Source organism: Artemia franciscana, chromosome 14 (assembly GCF_032884065.1).
Source record: "Artemia franciscana chromosome 14, ASM3288406v1, whole genome shotgun sequence".
NCBI lineage: Eukaryota > Metazoa > Arthropoda > Branchiopoda > Anostraca > Artemiidae > Artemia > Artemia franciscana.
The window spans coordinates 14126910-14151142 of NC_088876.1; the positions used below are offsets into that span (position 1 = coordinate 14126910).

The 24233-nt window shown below is 36.0% G+C and overlaps 1 protein-coding gene and 1 non-coding gene across 2 annotated transcripts in view; one reads left to right on the top strand and one right to left on the bottom strand.

Annotated features, from left to right (window-relative positions):
• Positions 1-24233, top strand: part of LOC136035361 (uncharacterized) — a 64198-nt gene that overhangs the window by 36113 nt on the left and 3852 nt on the right. The gene's annotated exons all lie outside the window — the stretch shown is intronic.
• Positions 13781-13852, bottom strand: Trnad-guc (transfer RNA aspartic acid (anticodon GUC)). The gene has a single exon. It is a non-coding gene; the product is annotated as a tRNA-Asp (tRNA).

The window sequence follows — 24233 nt, forward strand, 5'->3', positions numbered from 1 at the left end:
CTTGAACATGCTACATATAATTGTCCATGGGAAAAACAATCCGTATTCAGATCTATACCTCATTATTCTAATGATTGCCCTTGAGCTTTGTTGATGGTGATTGCTAATCGAACATTCCCTGTGTCCCCGTCGTTATTTATATATCCCCCTGTGCCCCCCGGCGTCCCCGTTGTAGTTGTGTTCCTGTGTCCTGGTCGTCATTTATATTCCCTGTGTCCCGGTCGTCATTTGTGTCCCGGTGTCCCAGTCTGTAATTTCCCTTTGAGTGTCCCGGTCGTCATTTATATTCCCTGTGTCCCGCGGTCCCGGTCGTCATTTGTGTCCCGGTCTGTAATTTCTCTTCGAAAATTCCCTGTGTCCCGGTCGTCATTTATATATCCCCCTTGTGCCCCCGGCGTCCCCGTTGTAGTTGTGTCCCTGTGTCGCGGTCGTCATTTATATTCCCTGTGTCCCGGTCGTGATTTGTGTCCCGGTGTCCCAGTCTGTAATTTCTCTTTGAGTGTCCCGGTCGTCATTTATATTCCCTGTGTCCCGGTCGTCATTTGTGTCCCGGTGTCCCGGTCTGAAATTTCATCAGTTGACAAACATGACGTCAGTCGACAAACAACTTCATGACGAAATACAGCTCAATCCTTATAATGACGTCAGTCGACAGACACACAAACAAAAAACTTATTTTTATATATATAGAAGATAGATAGATATGAGGGGGTTGGCCCCCTCGTCAGTACCTCGCTCTTTACACTAAAGCTTAATTTTGTCCCAATTCATTAAGAATGACCCCTGAATCACAAAAGCCGCAGAATAAATAGTTGAAAATACTAACAATGCTTTAGCGTAAAGAGCGAGGTATTAGGAGGAGGTGAGCCCCTCATATGGGTAATAGTTTCTGTTCGTTTTAAGTTTTAATGCTGCTGCTTACTTCCAGCTGAAAAAAACTTTTTCATATTTATTTTTTCATTTTAAAGTAATGCTAATAAATCCTGCGCTCCCTTCATGAAAATTTTCTTCCTCCATGACATATTCCTCGATGGAAAGTTCCCCCAGCATATCCCCCTCTTCTCAACCCCTGCCTCCAACCAAAAAGTCCTCCTGAAAACGCCTGTACACTTCCCAATATCCATTACTATATGTAAGCACTGGTCAAAGTTTTGAACTTGTAACCCTTCCCACGGGGACTGTGGGGGAGTAAGTCGTCCCCAAAGACATATTTATAAGGTTTTTCGACTAGCTGAATAAAATGGCTATCTCAGAATTTTGATCCGTTGACTCTGGGAAAATAATTAGCGTCCAATTTTTTTGGTCACTTAAAAAGGACTCTAGAACTTTTAATTTCCGTTAGAATGAGCCCTCTCGCAACATTCTAGGACTGATCAAGACCACTGATCATACCACTGGTTCAAGATCACCCACACACACACACAAAAAAACCACAACAGAAAACAAAATCGATCGTCTGTCCTCAAGAAAAATACCAATGTTCGTTCTCTTATAGAGGGAGGACTGAGATCTCTTGTGTTGTTCCTCATACATGAACTCTTATTGCTCATACTTGGCACTATATACATATCGCGCTATCCTTTCCACTAAGCCCTCTTCCAATATTCTGGTACCGCTGGTTCCATGCGATAGCCCCTGGGAAAAAAAGATAGAAAAAAGAAGTTTGACATTACATGTGAATTAAATAAAAAAAAACAAGTTTTTTTTAAATGAAAGTAAGGAGCGACATTAAAACTTAAAACGAACAGAAATTACTCCATATATGAAAGGGACTTTTCCTTCTCAAAGCCCCGCTCTTTACGCTAAAGTTTGGCTCTTTCTCTTAACTCTATATTTTAAAACAGTAAAAAACTTTTTATTTTTTTTTTGCTAAATGGCTTTCTCATAATTTTGATCGAATGATTTTGAGAAAAAAAGAGCGGGGGAGGAAGCCTAGTTGCCCTCCGATTTTCGGTTAATTAAAAAGGCAACTAGAACTTTTAATTTTTTACGAATCTTTTTATAAGTAAAAGATATGCGTAACTTATAAATTAGCTTACGTAAAGAACTTTTGTCTTCTCATGTTTTTATTACATACTAGCTGTTGGGGTGGCGCTTCGCATCACCCCACAACTTAGTTGGTGGGGGCGCTTCGCCCCCCCCCTAAGCCCCCCCGTGCGTGTAAGTCGTTACGCGCCATATTAGTTACGGGCCATTGTAGTTGTGTCCCTCTGTCCCACCTGTGAATAGATATATATATATATATATATATATATATATATATATATATATATATATATATATATATATATATATATATATATATATATATATATATTATATATATATATATATATATATGTATATTATATATATATATATATATATATATATATATATATATATATATATATATATATATATATATTATATATATATATATATATATATGTATATTATATATATATATATATATATATATATATATATATATATATATGTATATTATATATATATATATATATATATATATATATATATATGTATATTATATATATATATATATATATATATATATATATATATATATATATATATATATATATATATATATATATATATATATATATATATATATATATATATATATATATATATATATATATGTTTTTAACTACGTAAAACTTGCGAATATACAACATTCTTCGCTGTCCCATTGTCTGTGCATATAACTAGATTGTCAGGTTTACTGACTCTTGAACATGCTACATATAATTGTCCATGGGAAAAACAATCCGTATTCAGATCTATACCTCATTATTCTAATGATTGCCCTTGAGCTTTGTTGATGGTGATTGCTAATCGAACATTCCCTGTGTCCCCGTCGTTATTTATATATCCCCCTGTGCCCCCCGGCGTCCCCGTTGTAGTTGTGTTCCTGTGTCCTGGTCGTCATTTATATTCCCTGTGTCCCGGTCGTCATTTGTGTCCCGGTGTCCCAGTCTGTAATTTCCCTTTGAGTGTCCCGGTCGTCATTTATATTCCCTGTGTCCCGCGGTCCCGGTCGTCATTTGTGTCCCGGTCTGTAATTTCTCTTCGAAAATTCCCTGTGTCCCGGTCGTCATTTATATATCCCCCTTGTGCCCCCGGCGTCCCCGTTGTAGTTGTGTCCCTGTGTCGCGGTCGTCATTTATATTCCCTGTGTCCCGGTCGTTATTTGTGTCCCGGTGTCCCAGTGTGTAATTTCTCTTTGAGTGTCCCGGTCGTCATTTATATTCCCTGTGTCTCGATCGTCATTTGTGTCCCGGTGTCCCGGTCTACAACTTCATCAGTTGACAAACATGACGTCAGTCGACAAACAACTTCATGACGAAATACAGCTCAATCCTTATAATGACGTCAGTCGACAGACACACAAACAAAAAACTTATTTTTATATATATAGAAGATAGATAGATATGAGGGGGTTGGCCCCCTCGTCAGTACCTCGCTCTTTACACTAAAGCTTAATTTTGTCCCAATTCATTAAGAATGACCCCTGAATCACAAAAGCCGCAGAATAAATAGTTGAAATTACTAACAATGCTTTAGCGTAAAGAGCGAGGTATTAGGAGGAGGTGAGCCCCTCATATGGGTAATAGTTTCTGTTCGTTTTAAGTTTTAATGCTGCTACTTACTTCCAGCTGAAAAAAACTTTTTCATATTTATTTTTTCATTTTAAAGTAATGCTAATAAATCCTGCGCTCCCTTCATGAAAATTTTCTTCCTCCATGACATATTCCTCGATGGAAAGTTCCCCCAGCATATCCCCCTCTTCTCAACCCCTGCCTCCAACCAAAAAGTCCTCCTGAAAACGCCTGTACACTTCCCAATATCCATTACTATATGTAAGCACTGGTCAAAGTTTTGAACTTGTAACCCTTCCCACGGGGACTGTGGGGGAGTAAGTCGTCCCCAAAGACATATTTATAAGGTTTTTCGACTAGCTGAATAAAATGGCTATCTCAGAATTTTGATCCGTTGACTCTGGGAAAATAATTAGCGTCCAATTTTTTTGGTCACTTAAAAAGGACTCTAGAACTTTTAATTTCCGTTAGAATGAGCCCTCTCGCAACATTCTAGGACTGATCAAGACCACTGATCATACCACTGGTTCAAGATCACCCACACACACACACAAAAAAACCACAACAGAAAACAAAATCGATCGTCTGTCCTCAAGAAAAATACCAATGTTCGTTCTCTTATAGAGGGAGGACTGAGATCTCTTGTGTTGTTCCTCATACATGAACTCTTATTGCTCATACTTGGCACTATATACATATCGCGCTATCCTTTCCACTAAGCCCTCTTCCAATATTCTGGTACCGCTGGTTCCATGCGATAGCCCCTGGGAAAAAAAGATAGAAAAAAGGCACGAGATATTTTACTTGTTGTTTAAGGTGGGTGATTTCAACGACGTTCCAATTTCGATCCGCAGTTTTGATGGGTTACAATCTCTTCTCGAAGTCTAAGAAAGTTTGGTTTCACAATAAACTTTTGCTATCACGCTAAATCTATATAGTGTTATTCCTGAGTCATGTTTTAATGAAAACTTTTCTCATTAGATAGTTTTTTTTCAAAGTGTTTTTTTTTTACTTTTGGCTACCATGGACTGTTGTTCACTCTTTACTTGGTTGCAGCTGTTCCTGCAACCATGACATCCATCAATCCTCCTTGTAGCCGAAACTCCTCATAAAAATCGTTGTGGTTTACCTTCCCACTTTATCGCAATAAGCTTAAATCAGCGGCATGAAAAAAAGAAGAGAAAAATGACAAAACTTGAGTATTGTTCCTGCAACACAAAGACAAATCCTGAACAAGGTCGTATCCTGGGGGAGGGGCTAGTGCATTTGAAACCCCTCCCCGAAATGTTTGCCCTACTCGATAAAAACGTAACAAAAAGGAATATAAACAAATTCTTGATGTGGTTTTGAAGTTTTTTTGTCCCCCCAAAAAAGTTTTTGTGCTCCCCCCTTGATATGGCCCTGATCCTGAAAGAGCCTAAAATTCATAAATTTTCAAAAGTATTCCTTAGGTTCATAAATCCTGAAATCCAGGATAAATCCTGAAAATTGGAAGTGCTGGGAGTGGTTCGGTAGATAAACTCACCAACAAAATGCTTTTTTAGACAGGATTGTCAATTGGTCACTCGAAAATGTCTGGTCTATTTTCGTCCAGGCGTGAGAACTCACTGTTTCCCACGGTTTCATTTCTGTGCTTCAAGGACTCGCATTTTATATCATTGGACAAAATTATGATTTACTACCGTAGTGTAAGAGTAACATAGTAAACATGAAATTGTTCTTGACGTCGACCTCAGTAGTTTGATTTTAAACTTGCAAAACAGAAAGTGAAAAAAAAAATATATTACCTTGGGAAAGTAGAACTCAACTGAAAGCCAAAAATCATAAATACAAACAAAAAATAGAAACAAATGAACAACAGGGAATTTTTTCCTAAGACAGTGGAACCTATATTTTATATATATATATATATATATATATATATATATATATATATATATATATATATCAGAAATATATATATATATATATATATATATATATATATATATATATGTATGTGAATATATATACATATATATGTATGTGAATATATGTGTATAAATAGGCTTTTTTGAAAACAGACTAATGCCCCCTCCCAAAAAACATTTTCTTTTTGGAGCAGATAATGTTTGACTAGCCTAAACAAAACAAAGATTAGTATATAAGGCTGTCAATTTTTTTCCAGCGGCCATTATGTCGTTAACTTTACAATTATGGTTTTTAAAAAACTCATGTAAGCCAAAAATTTTCAGTAGCGTTCTAATTTTCTGAATTTTATAGATATTTAAAAACATCACGAGTCTGGTAATTTGAGCTAGTGATGTAATAATTTCTTGCTTATTCGGCGAAGCAATAATTTTGTTCGTTATAAGTTTCAATTTTGCTCTTTACTTCCATAAGAAAATTTCAGTTTTAAATGAATTTGCTCTTTTTAAATATAAATCATAAACCTTAAAAAAAAAATATTTGCTTAACACTAAGGAAGTCAACAAGTGAAAATACTCGCCCTTGCGGCTGGTTGGTCTCCAATCACTTTCGACTTATAAAAAAAAGGACTTGAACTATCAATTTCTGGTATAATGAGCACCCTTCAAAGGTTCCAATGACCATGAGGGGGAAATATGAATGAGGAAGGGCAGTCCCCCTCCTATATGGAATAAGTTCTGCTCATTTTGGGTGTTAATGTTACTCTACTTCATAAGTACAGCGTGGGCCAGAAATATTCTCAGAAATCATAAGGGAACAGATATTAATTGGTTATGGGAAACATGGACATTTTTCGAGGGGAAAATTTAAGTAAAGAGTAAACTTTTGGGAATAATTTTCTTTCAGTGAGGATGTATTTTCCACGAGGGGGGGTATTTTCCGGAAGGTAAACGCCTAGAACTGCAACCCTGACACTGGAATTAGTGCTAGAAATCTAGGTTTTGTGATCAGGGAAGAGACGGCCTCGCCTTCATTCATGGTTTTGACGTATTTTTGAATTATAAGAATAGCTTCATCGATATGCTTGTTTTTATGCTTCTTTGATTACTTTTTAGGGAGACCATCGACAAGGAATATTGACAAATCTGGTTCAAGGGAATGCCGAAGGTAAGTTTTCAAGATGTTATTTATATAATATTGGTTTCCTAGTACAACTTCGTCTGGATTGGGTGGTTGTAGAAATTTCAGTTGTGATTCATTCAATTGGAAATTGAAAGTTCTACTCCCCTTTTTACGACGCATAAGCTATTGTAAGGCAACCAGTCCCCTCCCTTTTTTTTACTTTTGCACCCCTCGCAACCCATAGACAATGTCAAAATTTTGAGATGGCCAGTTTTTCGAAATACTCGAAAAATTCGATAGACATACCTTTGGGGACCTCCCATGGACCCTGGGGCAAGACCCGTAGATAATGCAAATTAGCAACTGTATCTGCAATGTATCAGGAACGGCTCTGGATATTGTAAATTTTCAGAGAATTTTAAAGAGGGGGTGTTTTTTATTCAAGGGGGGTTTTAAAATTCAGAGAATTTTAAAGGGGGCTATTAGAATTTTAATTTCAGAGATTTAGTTTAAAACTGATTTAGTTTTAAACTAAATCAGAAGACGTTGAATTGTTTCGAGCATGCCTTTCTGCTTAACAGATAAGGGAAGAACTAATTCTTCCCGATAGAATTCTTAAAAGATAACAGTTACCTATCCAGCAACTTGTCATGTGAAATGCTATAGGCAACTAGGCGAATAACAACATTAATCACGCGCACTCAACTGTAAACAAAACTTATATACAAACTCTTGAAAGATGACACATCTGACAATTATGTGTATATAATTTCACTTTAATTTGATCATTCGCTTTTAAGTACTGTACGTTCTAGGATTCATTTATTCATCAATAGCTGTATCTGTTGTCTTTATGCTTGATGGGATCATTTATTCTAATTTCTATTGCTTTTGCCTTTCATATATTTATTGGTTAAAATTGAACTATCTTAGGGCTTTTTTTTACAAACAACCGGTACCATGTAAATGAATAAATCCTAAAAAATCCAAAATTAAATTGAATATGCACATCAAACTTGAAACGAACACAAAATATTTTTTCATTAAAGAATAAAGAAAACCCGAAACGAAGAGAAACTAAATAAACGATAACTTATGTAATATAGCGATCACTCTTTGTTCTTCACCTGTAATGAAACCGGTTTTCTAATACCACTCGAAGATAATCAGCTCAGCCTGAGCGATATAAAGTACTATGCAGGTATATTTTAATTAAATATTTAATATATAAATAACTCCTATTTTTCAAGGGAAGGAAAGATTTGTTACGCATATTAACACAGTATCTAGAGGGATTACAGGGGTATTTGGAATCGGAGTATGCTGTCAAAATTGGGTAGAAGCTACCTTAAGCAAAGGTTGTATTGAAATGTAACACGAAAAGATTCTTTTAATAAAACGGTGGACTAAATATTAGCCTAAAGGGTGTCTACAGGATGAATGAAAAGTGATATGAATAACGGTTGGGTTCTAGACTTCCTCCTCCCCCGAGGGAAGTACCACCTGGAAACCCCCTGGGAAATACTGCCTGGAACCCTTACCCCTCTTGGAAATTAGGGTTTTCCAAATTTGAGAATTTATTTGAGTTGTGTTGTATTTTTTATTTTTGTTGAAAAGATCCAAGGAAAGTGAAAAAGAAGAATTTACACACCATAAGTATCTTACAAACTTAGAACAAAAAAAGAATCGCAAGTTCATTTTTGTTGAAAGGACCTCCATATGAATTTCAGCGATTTTTGGCAGCAGCGGGTGCCAAGTTGAAAAAAGACGAACAGAAAATGTAGGCGAAAAATCATCAAAATTAAGCTAAAAATGGCATCATAAAGTTTAAGAAGGTTTAACTTTCCTTTGAAAGCATTTGGGAACCTTTTCCCTTGGAAACCACGTCATTATTGTTCAAGTTTTTACGGACAAAAGCGTCGCCAAATTCTACGAATTGATTGTTTCTTTCCTCCCGAGTGTAGAACTACCACAAATCACAATGAATAAATAATGAAACACAAAACGAACAGAAACTGCAATAGACAACCTAGTTAAACTCAAAACGTAAAAATGAAAAAGATTGGGCTTACAACCCCCATGTCTTTTCATGACCAGAACATAATTTGCAATTTATTACAAAAAATAAATAATCGTGAATTGTCAGTTCAATATACACATTTTTCTTTTTAGTCCTTAAAGTCTTTATTCTTCTTTATTTATTATAAGTCAAAAAAGTAGAAACATTTAAAATGTATTTTGATTCCGGTCAAGTGCAAATTACGTTCTGGTTTTGAGGTGTGGGGTTTGTCAGCCCTAATCATGTTAATTTTGCTCGTTTTAAGTTTTACTCGGTTATTTATTGTAATTTCTGTTCGTTTGGGTTTAATTCATGCTTTGAAGGTGATTTGTGGTAGTTTTACACTTAGAAAGTTATTTGAATTTGTTTCTACTCATTTTTGGCATAACATAACTCTTTACTTTTCTTTAACAAACATGTTTTGTTGAAAAAAGTTTAAATTAAAAAGATTCGAATTCCCCCAGGCAATTTCATTGTAGCTGAAAATTCCACCAAGAAACTTTCTTATGGACGATCTCGGGTGAGAAGTACATTCTAGCGCCCTTCCATTTGAAACAGGCTTTAATTTTCGATTGTTTTAAAAATAATGCCGTTAATCCCCTCCTCCGTGAAAGTTTTCCAGCAAAAAACATCCCCCGTCCCCTAATTGAAAGTTGCTCCCGCAGAAAGTTTTCTCTGGAAAATATATCTATATATATCATGAAAAATCAGGAATATATATCCCATGAAAAATCTACCCCCCCCCTCACGTACAAAAAGACACTATACAATTCTAACCCAGTGAAAACCCTTTGGACTGTTCCCCTTAGCATCTTCACATCTAAAGTTGAGTTGATAAGACAAATAAATATAGTTTCGTATAGGAATTTTTTCAAATTCCCCGCAGTGTAAAATTTCCCCTGAAAAGTTCAGCTCCGAGGATCCCCCACGGAGAATTCTCCCTGTGGAAAATCCCCAGAGCTGAAAATTTACTCCCCATCCCCCTCGGAAGTGTTTGTATACTTTCCAATAACAAATGTTATGCGTAAACAATGGACAAACTTCATGGACTTACGGACCTTTCTCCAGGGGTTGTGAGGGGTCATGTTGTCACCATTAATCACAATCTATCGACCCATTCACCAAAAATTATAATGCAACCTTTTTGTTAAACATTTATTGTAAAAAACTAGCTGTTCGAAAAATTTTAATGTTCTAACTTTGTCCCAAATTTCAGTTACAATACAACATCTTAGATCTTAAGTAGATAAAGTAAGATCCACTTTAAAAGTACTGCTAATATTAACCAATACAATGGCTATGTCATTCGAAATCGCACTGTAACCGTTTACAGAAACGTTACAGATCGCATAAGGGGGATAATGAAAAACGGCGTCCAACGTCTACCCCCCCCCACCGCGGAAAATTCCTTCGGGCGTTTCCCCACGGAAAATAACCCTCCAGAAAATACCCCCCGTGAAAAATTAGCCTTTTCAAATTTGAGAATTTTGTTTTAGTTTTGTTTTTTTACGGCACTTGGTATTTACCAAGTGACATATAGTGATCGCAAGTTCTGTCGGTCTGTCGGTCCCGGTTTTGCTAGTTTAGGCACTTCCAGATAATCTAGGGCGATGAAATTTGGCAGGCGTATTAGGGACCAGACCATATTAAATTAGAAATAGTCGTTTCCCCGATTCGGGGAAAATCTGGGGGGAGGGTTAATTTTGAAAAATTAGAAATAATGTGGTATTTTTAACTTACGAAGGAGAAATCGGATCATAATGAAATTTCATATAAATAATAGGACCGGATCTGCTCTCTTTGGGGAGTTGTGGGGGGGGGTTAATTTGGAAAAATTTGAAAAATGAGGTATTTTTAACTTACGAACAGGTGATCAGATCTTGATGAAACTTGATATGTAGATGGATCTTGTGCTTCAGAGCTCTTATTATAAATCCCGACCAGATCCGATGACATTGGGACAATTGGAGGGGAAAATCGGAAATGTTGGAAAACGTGAAAATTGAGGTATCTTTATCTTACTGATGGATGATCGGATCTTATTGAAAGTTGATATATAGAAATATCTGATGTCTCAGAGACTCCATTTTCAATTCCAATCGGATCTGGGGACATGGGGGTTGGAAGGAGGAAACAGAAATCTTGGAAACCGGAAATCTTGGAAAACGCTTAGAGTGGAGAAATCGGGATGAAACTTGATGGGAAGAATAAGCACAAGTTCTAAATACGTGATTAACATAATTAGAACGGATCTGCTCTCTTTGGGGGGAGTTGGGGGGGGGTTGTTAATTCGGAAAAATTGAGGTATTTTTAACTTAAGAACGGATCCTAATGAAATTTGATATTTGGAAGGAACTCATGTCTCAGAGCCCTTATTTTAATTCTTGACCAGATCTGGTGACATGGGGAAACCGGAAATCTTGGAAAACGTTTAGAGCGGAGAAATTGGGAAGAAACTTGGTGGGTAGAATAAGCAAGTGTCGTAGATACGTGATTGACGTAACCGGACTGGATCTGCTCTCTTTGGGGGAGTTGGGGGGGGGGTCCAGTGCTTTGGCAACTTTGGTGCTTCTGGACCTGCTAGGACGATGAACATTGGTAGGCATGTCAGGGACTTGCACAAAGTGACTTAATAAAGTCGTTTTCCCCAAGTCGACCATCTTTGGGGCTGAAGGAAGAGGAAAAATTAGAAAAAATGAGGTATTTATGACTTAAGAGTGGGTGATCGGATCTTAATGAATTTTGATATTTAGAAGGACCTCATGTCTCAGAGCTCTAAATCCCAACCGGCATTAATCCTCTTAATTTCCTTTTAAATCAGTCTATTGATTCTTAGAATTTTGCTAGAGCTCATCCCATATGAGCTCTCGGCTCTTGGCTCTTCCGACCTCGTCATGAGGTCGGGACACGACCGATGATTCCGTCGGTCCCAGTTTTGCTAGTTTAGGCACTTGCAGATAAGCTAGGACGATTAAATTTGGCAGGCGTATCAAGGACCAGACCAGATCAAATTAGAAATAGTCGTTTCCCCGATTCGACTATCTGGGGGGAGAGAGAGGGGGTGGTTAATTTAAACTATCAGGAAGTCTTTTTGTGGAGTTGAATGGACCTCAATTTAGACTTAACGGGGATGGCCAATATATGTCAAAAGACAACTTGAAACTGAAAGAATTTACCGGAGAAATGAAGGGAGATAATATGATTAGGGGGCTTCATTTTTTGTGTCGGAGGATTAGGGAAGGAGTTTCTTTGATCTGCCAAAAAAATTTGAACTATAAATGAGGCTCAAGTCTCTTCATAGGTAAAAAGGGAAGCAAATAACGATACTAGTATTTTCCAGGTGTGTCGATAGGGTGTATCTGTAATATCATGGGAATGGCTTGAGTGAGTGCTACGGGGGCGAGAAGTGGACGCTGAACTATCTTTTTGGGGAGAGGAACTAAATCAAAAGACACTACGCGCATCCAAGTTATAGAACACTATCTGTAAAATTCAGGTAATCGGTATAGCATTTATATAATCTTTAAAACTGCTTGGGAAACGAGTTGAAACTTTTAGGTACTGATGGGGAAAGAAATGAGGATGATGGGGGAAGGAAACCTCGAAGTTTTAGCTAGAGGAGGGAATGGGATAAACAGTTTAGACTTTGATACACCGAAACTTTCGCTCACATTGAAGTCGCAACTAAAAGAATTCACAGATAAAGAGACTGGTATAGACATATGAAGCTGAGGGCTGCCTCTGATATATATTTATTTTTTTATTCAATTTCTTTCACGTGTAATCTTTTGAATATTCTTCCAGGGTGATTCTTTCGAGTGTATTCTTTTGAAATAGTTGTTACATGAAACTGTTTTAATAGACAATACTGGCACGCATTAACCTAAAACAATTACGGCAATATGTTACACAACAAAATTATATAAAAAAAAACTAATAATATTCACAATCAAGGGTATTCAGGATGGGGGTCTAGGCTTCAGTCCTGTAGAAAACCGAAAATTACACAGATTTTCAATTCATAAAAATAAATACAATACTACAATTAGATTCTTAACCGGAAAAAATGAGAAACCTTTACTAATGATAGCAATTTTAGCCCTTGCATTAACAATTTGACGCAAATGACGCTATGGTTTTCGGAAGGTTTAGAGCAGCGGTTCCCTACTGATTTTGGTTCGTGCATTGTTTGAGACAGTTCTAAAATTCTGATGCCCTCTCATGATATTTAAATTTTGTCAGAGATGGACTGGGAACAAAAGCCCAGGGGGTGTTTGGGTAAGGCGGCCCTACCTACTACCCTCCTTATAGAAGGAATTCATTGTATTTTTTCGTGTTTAATCAGGAAGGGCGTTGAACAATGAGCGGAAATTATACTCAGCGTCATTCACTTCAAAATTTACACTGCCAGGCAAATTAGTACTATCATTAAGAAAGAAGTAGTCTTACAGTAGGAAGAGGACTTACCGCTATCTTTTTTTGTCTAGATCTCCCCGATGCTCTGTTGTGGTGTTTCTCAGGGATCACATAAAGGGAAAGCGGAATCGTATTTTCAGCTGTATAAAATTTTAAACTTTCGTCATCCATCATAGATATCTGGACACATTTATTCATTTCTTTAAACAAGGGAGGGGTAGGTATAGAGATGGTTTGTAATCGTTTTTAATGGGGTTTTTCTGTCTTCTGCTGTCTATTTTCTTTCGAACGGTACTCGCTTCCTTGCTCACAGAGGGAGAAAGGCTTCGGGTCCGTTTTCTCAAATTTCTTATGATTTTATCAACGGCTCTTAATAATTTATGTACAATTCTCAAGTAAGAAAATTTCTAAGACTTCAAATTCAGAAGACGGATAATATAGAAGTTTAACAACATATTCCCAAAGAATGTTTATGGCCCTGGATTCATTGCTGAAAGCTTCATTTTCCTAACCTAACCCCTTTCCTAGATAGCAAAAAGTTGCTCAACTAGAATATACCATTTTTCATTGTATCTTTAGACTATGTGCATTAGGAGTTTTTTTTTTAATTCAGCCACTTCAGAAGTGAAGTTTGTGTCACTTGGTGTAAAAAAAAGTAAAAGCAAAAATCCTCCCCGGCGGGGAATCGAACCCCGGTCTCCCGCGTGACAGGCGGGGATACTGACCACTATACTACCGAGGACATGTCAGTGTTTAATAATTTAAGGATTTATCATATCAAAATCAAAAGAATTCCAGTCGATCGGGCTGCATGCAGTTGCAGTTTAAGCCTCATAACTGGCGGGAGGGGGGGGGGTATATTATTTATAGAATAAATATAATTTAATTTCAGGTATTGGAAAAACTGTGAGGGGCGAGGTGCTCCCTGCTCCACTCATTAAACAAAAAGCGAATATTTCAGAAAAAAGTCGGAATTTATGGTAAATGTGCGTTAATACCAATATCGAACAAAGGAATAAAATCAGATCCTATTATTTCGTAAAATATTTTATACATAGGCAAGATTTGTTATTTCTCTTGTGAAAATGTCAGTGGTAGTTCTAAAAGACAACACATACGAGTTTAAGCAGGTAAGTTCACAGAGGCGAAAGTATGGCTTCGGTCCCTTGTCTCCCATCAAAAATCGACAATTTCCTTTAATTTCTTAGACTCTTTTTTAGGTTGTGCAACCTTGAAAAGCCCCCCCCCCATGATCCGAGGAATAACTTGTCACGTAGTTGTCTCGCCTGAACTCGTCCAAAATTATAGAAAATATGCAGGTAGACATTATTTTCTCTGGATCCTTTTTCCAGAAAGTGTTAATTGCAACAGTAGATGATTCATCTGTACACAGTGGGAATGGGGAAGGGAAGTCCTCTCTGAGGTTCAACAGACGTTCATTTCAGAAAGATTGAAAATAGGATAAGTATACAATCCAAACGTCGAAAATTATTCAATGCAAAATTCAACCTCTTCAGGCCAGGATTGGCTCACTGCTCAGCAGCTCAGGCTTTCAGCCCCCATGAATTTACCTCCCTTCGTTTGTGATGTCTTATAACCTATCCTATGGTTGGTTGTGCTATGATGATTCAGTTTTCTGATTGCCAAGTTTTTGCGTCGACACGATTTGTGTCCAATCAGATTTTACTAGAGTTGAATTTTGTTTGTTTTACTTTTCTCAATTGTGCTCTACTGGACTGGATGTGATCTTTCTCCTGGCAAAAAACACAAAATTCAAAATTCTTACACAGATTGAAACCTCTATAGTAAGGATCTCTGATACGCTAAATGTGGTGATGTGATTATTATTAAAATTACTTCACTTTTAGGGGTATTTCCCCTTTTTCGAAAATCAGGCAAATTTTCTCAGGGTTGTAGCTTTAGATGGGCAAGACTAAACTCAATTAGTCTTAAATATTTGGAATCAATATAAAAATCTAATTATTTTAAAACGTCTATGGATATCAAAATTGATGTAGTTTCTTCGAGTTTTGTTTTTTTAGAATAACTTGCAGTTCGTTACCACGATGTTATAGGTTTTCACTTTTCTTTGAGACCTTTATGGATCTTCTATAAATTAATTCCGGAAAATGTCAATTTAAATTATTCCATTTTATAACCTGTATGTAAGCAATTGACCATTCGTATTGCAAAAAAAGTATATGAGAGGAAAGTATTATATTTTCATCATATTTTGGTAATATCATTAGGACTAACCCAACTTCGCTTCTTTGGCGCCGTCGCTATAACACGTAAGTATTGAATCTTGGCCCAACTTAGTTAGAAGAAACAGTTAAAACATGGTATTCTGGTCAGGGATCGGTAAAAGTTGTTAACATCTCTAGAATTGGAGTTAAGGCATTTTTTTCTTTACAGTCGAATTGATGCAAGCATCTCAACTTCTACAGATGTTTCGTATTCGTGCTCAATCATCAAGTCATGATCTGGTAATTGGATTTATTTTAATCTTATTTGTATCTTGTGCATTGTTTTCCACTTTTTTTCTTTCTTTTTTGAGCCATCAGACTGCCATCTAATCTTTATCGGACAATTCTGTTATCTGAAAAAGTGCCGAGGGGACCGTTGAATTAAAATCAGGTAGTTGCGGGTATCAAGCCATGGCTAATTGTAGAAAAAGCCGAGACAGATAGTCCGATTGAGTGAGAGGCAAATTTGGCATAATCTCTTATTAGGATTTTATAAAAATAATGACAGTTTATTTGTTAATAGATAAGTCTATCTATTATCCGTCCACGCGTCATTCCTAGGGCAGAACTAAGGTAGATAGTCATAGAACTAATATTGTCATAGAACCTATAGTTTCCGAAGTGTTTGGTTAAATGCCACGGGTAAACGGCGGGAGTAAAGGCACGCCCGCCTAGAGTCTCAGGCCGGTTGACCAAGAATTTAAAATTGACATAGGACCGTTCGATTGCCTGGAATGAGAGGTAAACAATGGCACGCGTACCTATGGTCTTAGACAGGTTGACAAATAATTTCAAAGTGACACAGAACCGTTAATCTGCGTGGAATGACAGGCAAACAAGCGTCTAAAGTCAAATTGGGAACTGAACTGAAGCTTTGTCTCTTTGTGGAAAACTCTGTTTTGAAATTAGAAAATTTTACTATGAAAAAATCCGTCAAATATCCCAAGGCCAGTATTCTTACACAAGAATACCGGCCAGTTCTCCTTTACTGGCAAACGTGTCTTTGGGGGTATAGTACAGTGTATTATTCTATGCGTGTCAAATTAGGAATAAATCTTACCTTGTGTAATTGCTCCTCTAGGGATGGATTTCCTCATCCTTCTTCGTGAACAGATTTGATGGTGCATCCAACTCTAATTCGATGATGCGCCTTTCTATTTCTTGAGAGAATATGGTTTATTTTGGCCTCCCGACCTCCAATCAAAGACAAAACTCAGGGAACCGGACTTGAAAAGGAAGCTTTGTAGGCAAATTTTTTCTTTGATGGAGGTCCTATAGAGTTTATCCTATCATTGCCGAACTAGAATTTTATTTCACCACAAAAGCTGCCTTCACCCAAAACCATCCCATGTGCAGGGCTTGAAAATTGTCTAATACCTCAGAGACATCTACAAGTATAAATAATAAATTCCCTGTATCGATAGTTATTATATATAATACAGAGACAAAAATTAGCAGGCAATAATTGGGAACGAATTAAGGGTTAATACAAGCTTTATAAACCAATCAATAAAAAAAAAACTGAGGGAAGTAAATAGCGAAGTTGAACTTAAAACGAACAAAAATTATTGCTTCACAGTCCAACATGTATCGATTAAACTAGCGCAAATAAATCACCTTTTTTTAATTAATTGTTTTAAAAAGCTTTTATTAACACTTAATTTGTTCCCAATTATTGCCTGTCGATTTTGTCCCTGTATCCTTTTATCGTATTTAGTATACAGATACGAAAGCTTATGAAATAATTTTCATGCCCTGCACCTAGGATGGTTTTGGATGATGCTGATTGCGCAGCAATAAATTTTTGCTTTGAAGTTTAACAATGTTCAAGCGGAAAAATTTTGAACAAATGCAAAGTTGGCGCTGTAGTCATTCAGGATTCTGATTTATCCGCGAATATAACTAATGTCACCTTACCATAACATATATTATAACTAACATCAAAACTTGCTGTTGAAAACATCGGTATAAATTTGGAAGGTGACAGATGATCATTGATGAAAATCATCTATGAAATTTCATCTGACAGACGACAGATGAAATTTGGAATGATGTTTTTGAGATACAGCAGTATTTAGAGTCACTGATGATAATTGAATTGGTCAAATATATATTTGGAGTTTCACCTGGCCCCAAAAAAAATATCTTCTCCGGCGAAAAAATTCCTCTGGCAAAAATTAGCTCAATTCACATCCAAACCTGAGTACAAGGTGGACACTTGTTCCATGTCAATAAGTGTAACTCTGGCAGGAAAATATTCATTCAAATCCTTGTTCTTAGGGTTAAATTTTTAAAGCAAACCCTAGTATTTTATGCCTTTTAAAAAGTAGAGGGTACTCTTGAAATGAAGGTATATCTTTAAATTTTTTTGTTACCAATATATTGGGTTTAAAAAAAAACAACAACAAAACTAGACTCTAAAACAACAGAAACGTAATCAGATACAGTGCAGCAAGTATTACAGGGAAACAATTTTTATAAAGGAGAGGAAATATCTTTTCTAGAAAAAGTAAAACTTAGATTTCTCATCAGAATTTCACACTCTTTGTTAAAGTCCGAAATTAAAGAATATTCTCAATAACGAACATATATATCCAAGCTTATAGTTGTTACAGTTTAACATATTTATTTTCAGCTTACGTTAAGGCTTGGAACTTGCAGTTTAGAAAACTCTCAAGTTTCACCCAGTGTTTCAACAGTCAGCGAAGGTAAGTTTTCTTCTGTTGATATTAATTGTACTAGATTTTAACCAAAAATAATTGAAAATAAATAAAGATTAATAAACTATTTAGAAATGACTAAATAATATTTTAAGGTCACATATTTCTGGGGGGAGGGGGGGGGGTCGAATTTGTGGCTCGGAATAATTTTAACGGTAGACATTTCCTCCGTTATCTTTTATGCGGATGTATCCTGCTGTATTGATTGATGACGTCTTAGAATTCTCTAGCAGTCTTCTTCATTAGAAGTTTTCCAGATTTGTCCAAGATTTTCCAGGAAGTTTTCCAAGAAGTTTTCCAGGTGTCCAGATTTGAAGCTCGTTGTTTGCCTTGATTTTCCATTGAATTTAGTATCTTCAAACTACAAAGGCAAAATCTTTTGATTTTGGATCGCTGCTTTTTTTGAAATCCATTATTTAAGTCCACATGTAATTTACTTCCTGAATGCAAAGATTGGTTACATTTGGATTGTTAGCATATCTTTTTTGTTTTATATCTTTTAATACTTGACAATTGCAGGTTTTCTCAAGTAATTGTACTCTACTTCTATTCTTCATGGATTCTGATTTTATGAATTCATCGGGGATTGACAACTCAACTAACCTCAGGAAATCCTGCTCAAATAGAACATTCTAAAAGATTTAAGATATGAAATTATTTTCGGAATTCTCCGAGCAATGTTCAGTTTACACATTGAGCTCTGGTATTTCCTGTTATCTACTACACCAAGTTTAAGAGCCACTCGTATTGGTCAGCCCCTGGGCTGTGTCTAGGACCGTTTATGGTTTGAGCGCCTGTCCCGAATTTTTTTGTCTGACTTGGTAAAACGTAACAAAAACATATGCAGATATTTCGACAAGGAATTACAGGTATTCGAAAACCTTAAAAAAGAAAACAGAAAGTTGGAAGCTTAGTAAAAATAGTTGTTAGAAATCGGACTTGTGGTAATAATAAAATATCTTGGAACAAACCTTAGAATGAAAAGACATTAAATTGCTTAAAGAGCAAATAACTGGTAATTACAAAAATATTTGTATACATTTTAACAAGGGATTAATACAATCCCTTTATAAATACAATGTTTTTTTTAAATTTAATTGTGTAGCTTCTGAAAATGACCTGAAAGCTAAAACTTAATATCATTCCTTGACAACCTGGTTACACTTACACTCTTTTTTGTTTAAATTGTAAGAGCAGAAGCAGTAATAGCTGTGTCCCCAAAAGGTTTAACTTAATACCTCCAGTCGTTCTCGATATTTTGCTGAGGTGTCTTGTTGGCAACCTTAAAATACAATGCCTTTTGATTTATTTTAAAGCAACAATTAGTTTTAAAGCGTAATGAGCCAGTTGCATAATTATGGGGGGGTTTGCGTGCCTTATATCCCTAAAGACATAGTTCCTGGAGCGTTTTACTATGCTGAACAAATGTCTCAAAATTTTGACTGGATGCGTTTGGAAAATGAATGGGCTTGAGAGAAGGGCTGCTTGCCCTCTAATCTCCTGTTACTCTTAAAAAGGGCACCAGACACTCGTGCTGTGATTTGAATGTGAGGGGGAGGACTTCCCCCTTCATCTATTCTAGCAAAAATATTTTAAACAAGTAATAACCAAGTGAAAACATTTTAAATGTATTTTGTTTTCAGTATAGTGCAAATTCTGTTCTTGTCAAACAGTTCGTGGTAACGAATTGTAGTAAGGAGCGACCCGGCTCAATAGTAAACGAAACTCTAAAAAACGGAATTTCAATGCTAAAAGATATATCAAAAGAATCAGATTTTTAAAATCTGAAATATATCAAAAGAATATATAAGTTTCATCAAATTTAGTCTTTGTCATCAGAAGTTACGAGCCTGAGAAAATTTGCCTTATTTTAGAAAATAGGGGGTAACATCCCCTAAAAGTCATAGGATCTTAACGAAAATCGCACCATCGGATTCAGCGTATCAGAGAACCCTATCGAAAAAATTTCAAGGTCCAATCTACAAAAATGTGGAATTTCGTATTGTTTGCCAGAAGACAAATCACGGGTGCGTGTTTATTTGTTTTTTGTTTTTTTTTTTTCCCCAGGGGTCATCGTATCGACCAAGTGGTCCTAGAATGTCGCAAGAGGGCTCATTCTAACGGAAATTAAAAGTTCTAGTGCCCTTTTTATGTGACCAAAAAAATTGGAGGGCACCTAGGCCCCCTCCCACGCTCATTTTTTTACGAAAGTCAACGGATCAAAATTTTGAGATAGCCATTTTGTTCCGCATAGTCTAAAACCATAATAACTACGTCTTTGGGGATGACGTACCCCCCACAGTCCCTGGGAGAGGGGCTGCAAGTTACAAACTCTGGCCAATGTTTACATACAGTAATGGTTACTGGGAAGTGTACCGACGTTATCAGGGGGATTTTTTTGGTTTGGGTGTGGGGTTCAGGGGAGGGGGCTATATGGGAGGATCTTTTCTTGGAGGAATATTTCATGGGGGAAGAGAAATTCAATCAAAAGGGCGCAGGACTTTCTAACATTACTATAAAAAAACAAACAATGAAAATATAAACATGAAAAAGTTTTTTCAATTGAAAGTAACGAGAAGCATCAAAACTTAAAACGAACAGAGATTATTAAGCATATGAGGGGTTCTAAAAATACTTTAGCATAAAGAGCGAGGTATTTAGGAGGAGATAAATACTTCACTCTTTATGCTAAAAATTTTTAAAGTAATTTCAACTATTTATTCTACGGCCTTTCTGATTCAGGGGTCATTCTTAAAGAATTGGGACAAAACAAGATTTAGTGTGAAGAGCGAGGTATTAACGAGGGGACCAACCCCCTCATATATATAATCAAAAATATAAGAATATAAAAGTTTGTTACGTAAGTTAATTCTTAAGTTACGTATTTTTTTTTACTAATAAAAACGTTCGTTAAAAATTAAAAGATCTAGTTGCCTTTTTAAGTAACCGAAAAATTGGAGGACAACTAGGCCTCCTTCCCCACCCCTTATTTCTCAAAATCGTCTGATCAAAACTAAAAGAAAGCCATTTAGCCAAAAAAAGAATTATTATGCAAATTTCATTTTAATAATTTATGTACGGAGAACCAAAATCAGACATGCATTAATTCAAAAACTTTCAGAAATTAAATAGAAAAAACAAGTTTTTTGAAATGAAAGTAAGGAGCGACATTAAAACTTAAAACGAACAGAAATTACTCCTTATATGAAAGGGGTTTTTCCTCCTCGACGCCCCGCTCCTTGCGCTAAAGTTTGATTCTTTCTCGCAACTCTACTTTTTAAAACAATAAAAAACTTTAGCGTAAAGAGCGGGGCTTCGAGGAGGAAAAACCCCTTTCATATAAGGAGTAATTTCTGTTCGTTTTAAGTTTTAATGTCGCTCCTTACTTTCATTTCAAAAAACTTGTTTTTTTTTTTATTCTGAGAAGGCATGGGGGTTGGAAGCCCTAATGTCTTTAATCAAAACCATCTGGCACCGTAAAAATGAGCTGACGGAGGCTGTTGGCCCAGTGAAGCAGCAAGCTGATTTGCATCATCCTCTATTTCACGCCTTGTTCGTAACCTTTGGCTTAGTCGTTTGTGTCTCGTAATAATTCTTCCAAGAAACTCATTAGATTACGAGAGATCCCATAATTTAAAGGTTGTGCGAGCCGTTCCTCAACAGCTTCATTGGGTCTAAAAAGTACATTTGGCCATATGAAGGCGGCTCAATTTCATCTTCAGTTGTGTGTGATGGATGTACCGCTAAATTGATTTTGTGATAAAATTTGTCCAGCTACTTTAAAGCTAAATATATTACGACTATTTATGGTTCGATCATCGCTTACGTTAAATGAAGCTAGACAAAACACGAATTCAAGTTTCGAATATGTTTATGAAACTCTTCAGAGAGCAAGTGACGTCTTAAAAAAAAAAGGCAAACCTATTCGTTTGGAATTTGTGATGGTGACAATGCAATTCGACCATGCAAGCAGCAATCTCCAAATGAATTACCTTTATGTGCTGCTCTTTCCTCGGGAAAATAGAGGGCTCCACAATGAATAAAAGTAATGATGAAGGGTTCCAATGACTTATATGTTACATTGACTGAGTTTATGGCATGTTTGTACGTATATGCTTGGCTTTGGGCCAGATGTTGTTGGTGTCGAAGATTACGACGTCGCTGATCTTATAGCCGCCCCTGTCTTTGCTCTTCATTTTCATTTTAATATATTTTGATACTTGCTTTTGCATATCTTTTAAACACGTTTGTCTTTCTTCTTTGTTTTGGATTTTGATTACTCCGGACAGCTTAACAATGCCCTTTGCTTTAGCTACCCGTATTGGCCTTGTCTCATTTGACGGTTCAGGTTGATTTTCACTCATAGTGAATTAAATTTGTTCAGGGTGTTATCCTGGTCTTTTCACGTTTGATGGTTCAGGTGAATCCAAAGAGTCATCATTTGTAATAAATGCAAATTTTCGTTTTTTGGGTCTTCCTAAAGGCATTGTAAAGCTGGTTTTTCAAACTTGTAGACCTCATTCAGGTATCAAGCATCTTTTATCAAACAAAAAGACAAACTGATTTCAAAATTGCCAGATATTCTTCTAGTTTGAATTAAAACATTAAAATTATTGCTCATACACCATAAATATCCTGCTATTAATGCTACTGCTCTTACTACAACTGTTGCTACTGCACAAGCTAAGAGCATGTCGAATTAAATCAAAATCAACTATGAGCATGTAGATTCTCAAAGTGTGACGTAGTAATATAGTTTGATCTCTCAGTGTAAGTTATTGCTGATTTAGGACTAGCCAGAAGGCCCACTGTGTATACTACTAATGCTACCACTGCGATTGCATTAACTGATGACGCTTAAGGGTATAAAGGCGAAACTTTTAGGGAACGTCTAGGGGAAATCCAATTTAACGTAAAAACTAAATGTACAGGTTTTCAAAAGAGTATATAAGCAATATCATAGGCAGCGGAGTGCTATTATAGATAACAATATCATAAAAAACTTTTAAGGATCTAATCCGCTTGGAAATTAAAAGTTCTAGTGGCCTTTTTAAGTCAAATGTGATTGGAAGTTAAGCAGCCCTCTTCCCAAGCCCATTGATTTTCTAATCACATTAAGTCAAAATTTTAGATAGGCTTTTTGTTCATCATTGTCAAGCTGTCCAGTAACTATGTTTCTAGGGATATTGCGTATGTCAACCACCCACAGTTATGTATTATGCACGTTGTGTTTTAAACCTGTGTGCGCTTTAAAGAACATGTGTCATTTGAAAAGGCTCCAACTTTTCCTTTGTTATCCTTATTATCTTTTATCCTTTATTTCCTTTATTTTCCTTATTAACCGTGCAAAGTATTGTATAATAAACTTTTTAGAATGTCTTATGGATGCACTCGTAACCTGAGTGGAAGACATTTAAAACTAGCAATATTATTGATTAATTTTTTTTTATATATATATATATATATGTATAAAAAAATAGTTTCTCTTTTTCTTAATCTTCTTTTATTTTGTAGCTGATCAATTTGTGCCCATATCTGGGTCAGTACCTTAGGCCAAGGCTTTAGCTGACGATTTGAGGGACCTAGACCTGAAAAATGTTTTGAAGGATTGAATTAGCGTCTCAGCAACATGTGTTAGTTAAAAAAAAGGTTTAGTTTTATACACGAAATAAATATAGAAGTTGTGTAAGTCCATGCATATGTACAGAAGAGATAAGAGAAAAATATAAATCGTGTCTACCTGACTGTGCATATTTAGTAAATATTTTAGCGAACATGTAGCAAATATTGGTATATTCATGTTTAATAAATATGTGGCTTATTCGTTACTTATACTATATAAGTTATTTTATATTATGTTTTGATTTATATTTCATTTATGTATATTATAATAAAAAGAAATTATTTCAGGTTACAGTTTAAGCTCAAAAACGGAGGATCCAAGAACCCATAGGATGGTAAGGACTTTTTCAATATTGTTTTGGCTTATGATAAAAGTAATCTTTTTCCATGGTGGTCTTCTCCGATTTCGAGTCCTCAAGTAAAGAGGAGCTGGGTTTTCCTCACTTCATCTTAAAATAGAAGAATTCATTGTAATATCCTGCATACATCTATGGTGGAATGGGATGGTAGAACTATTAAGAATTACTTCATGATT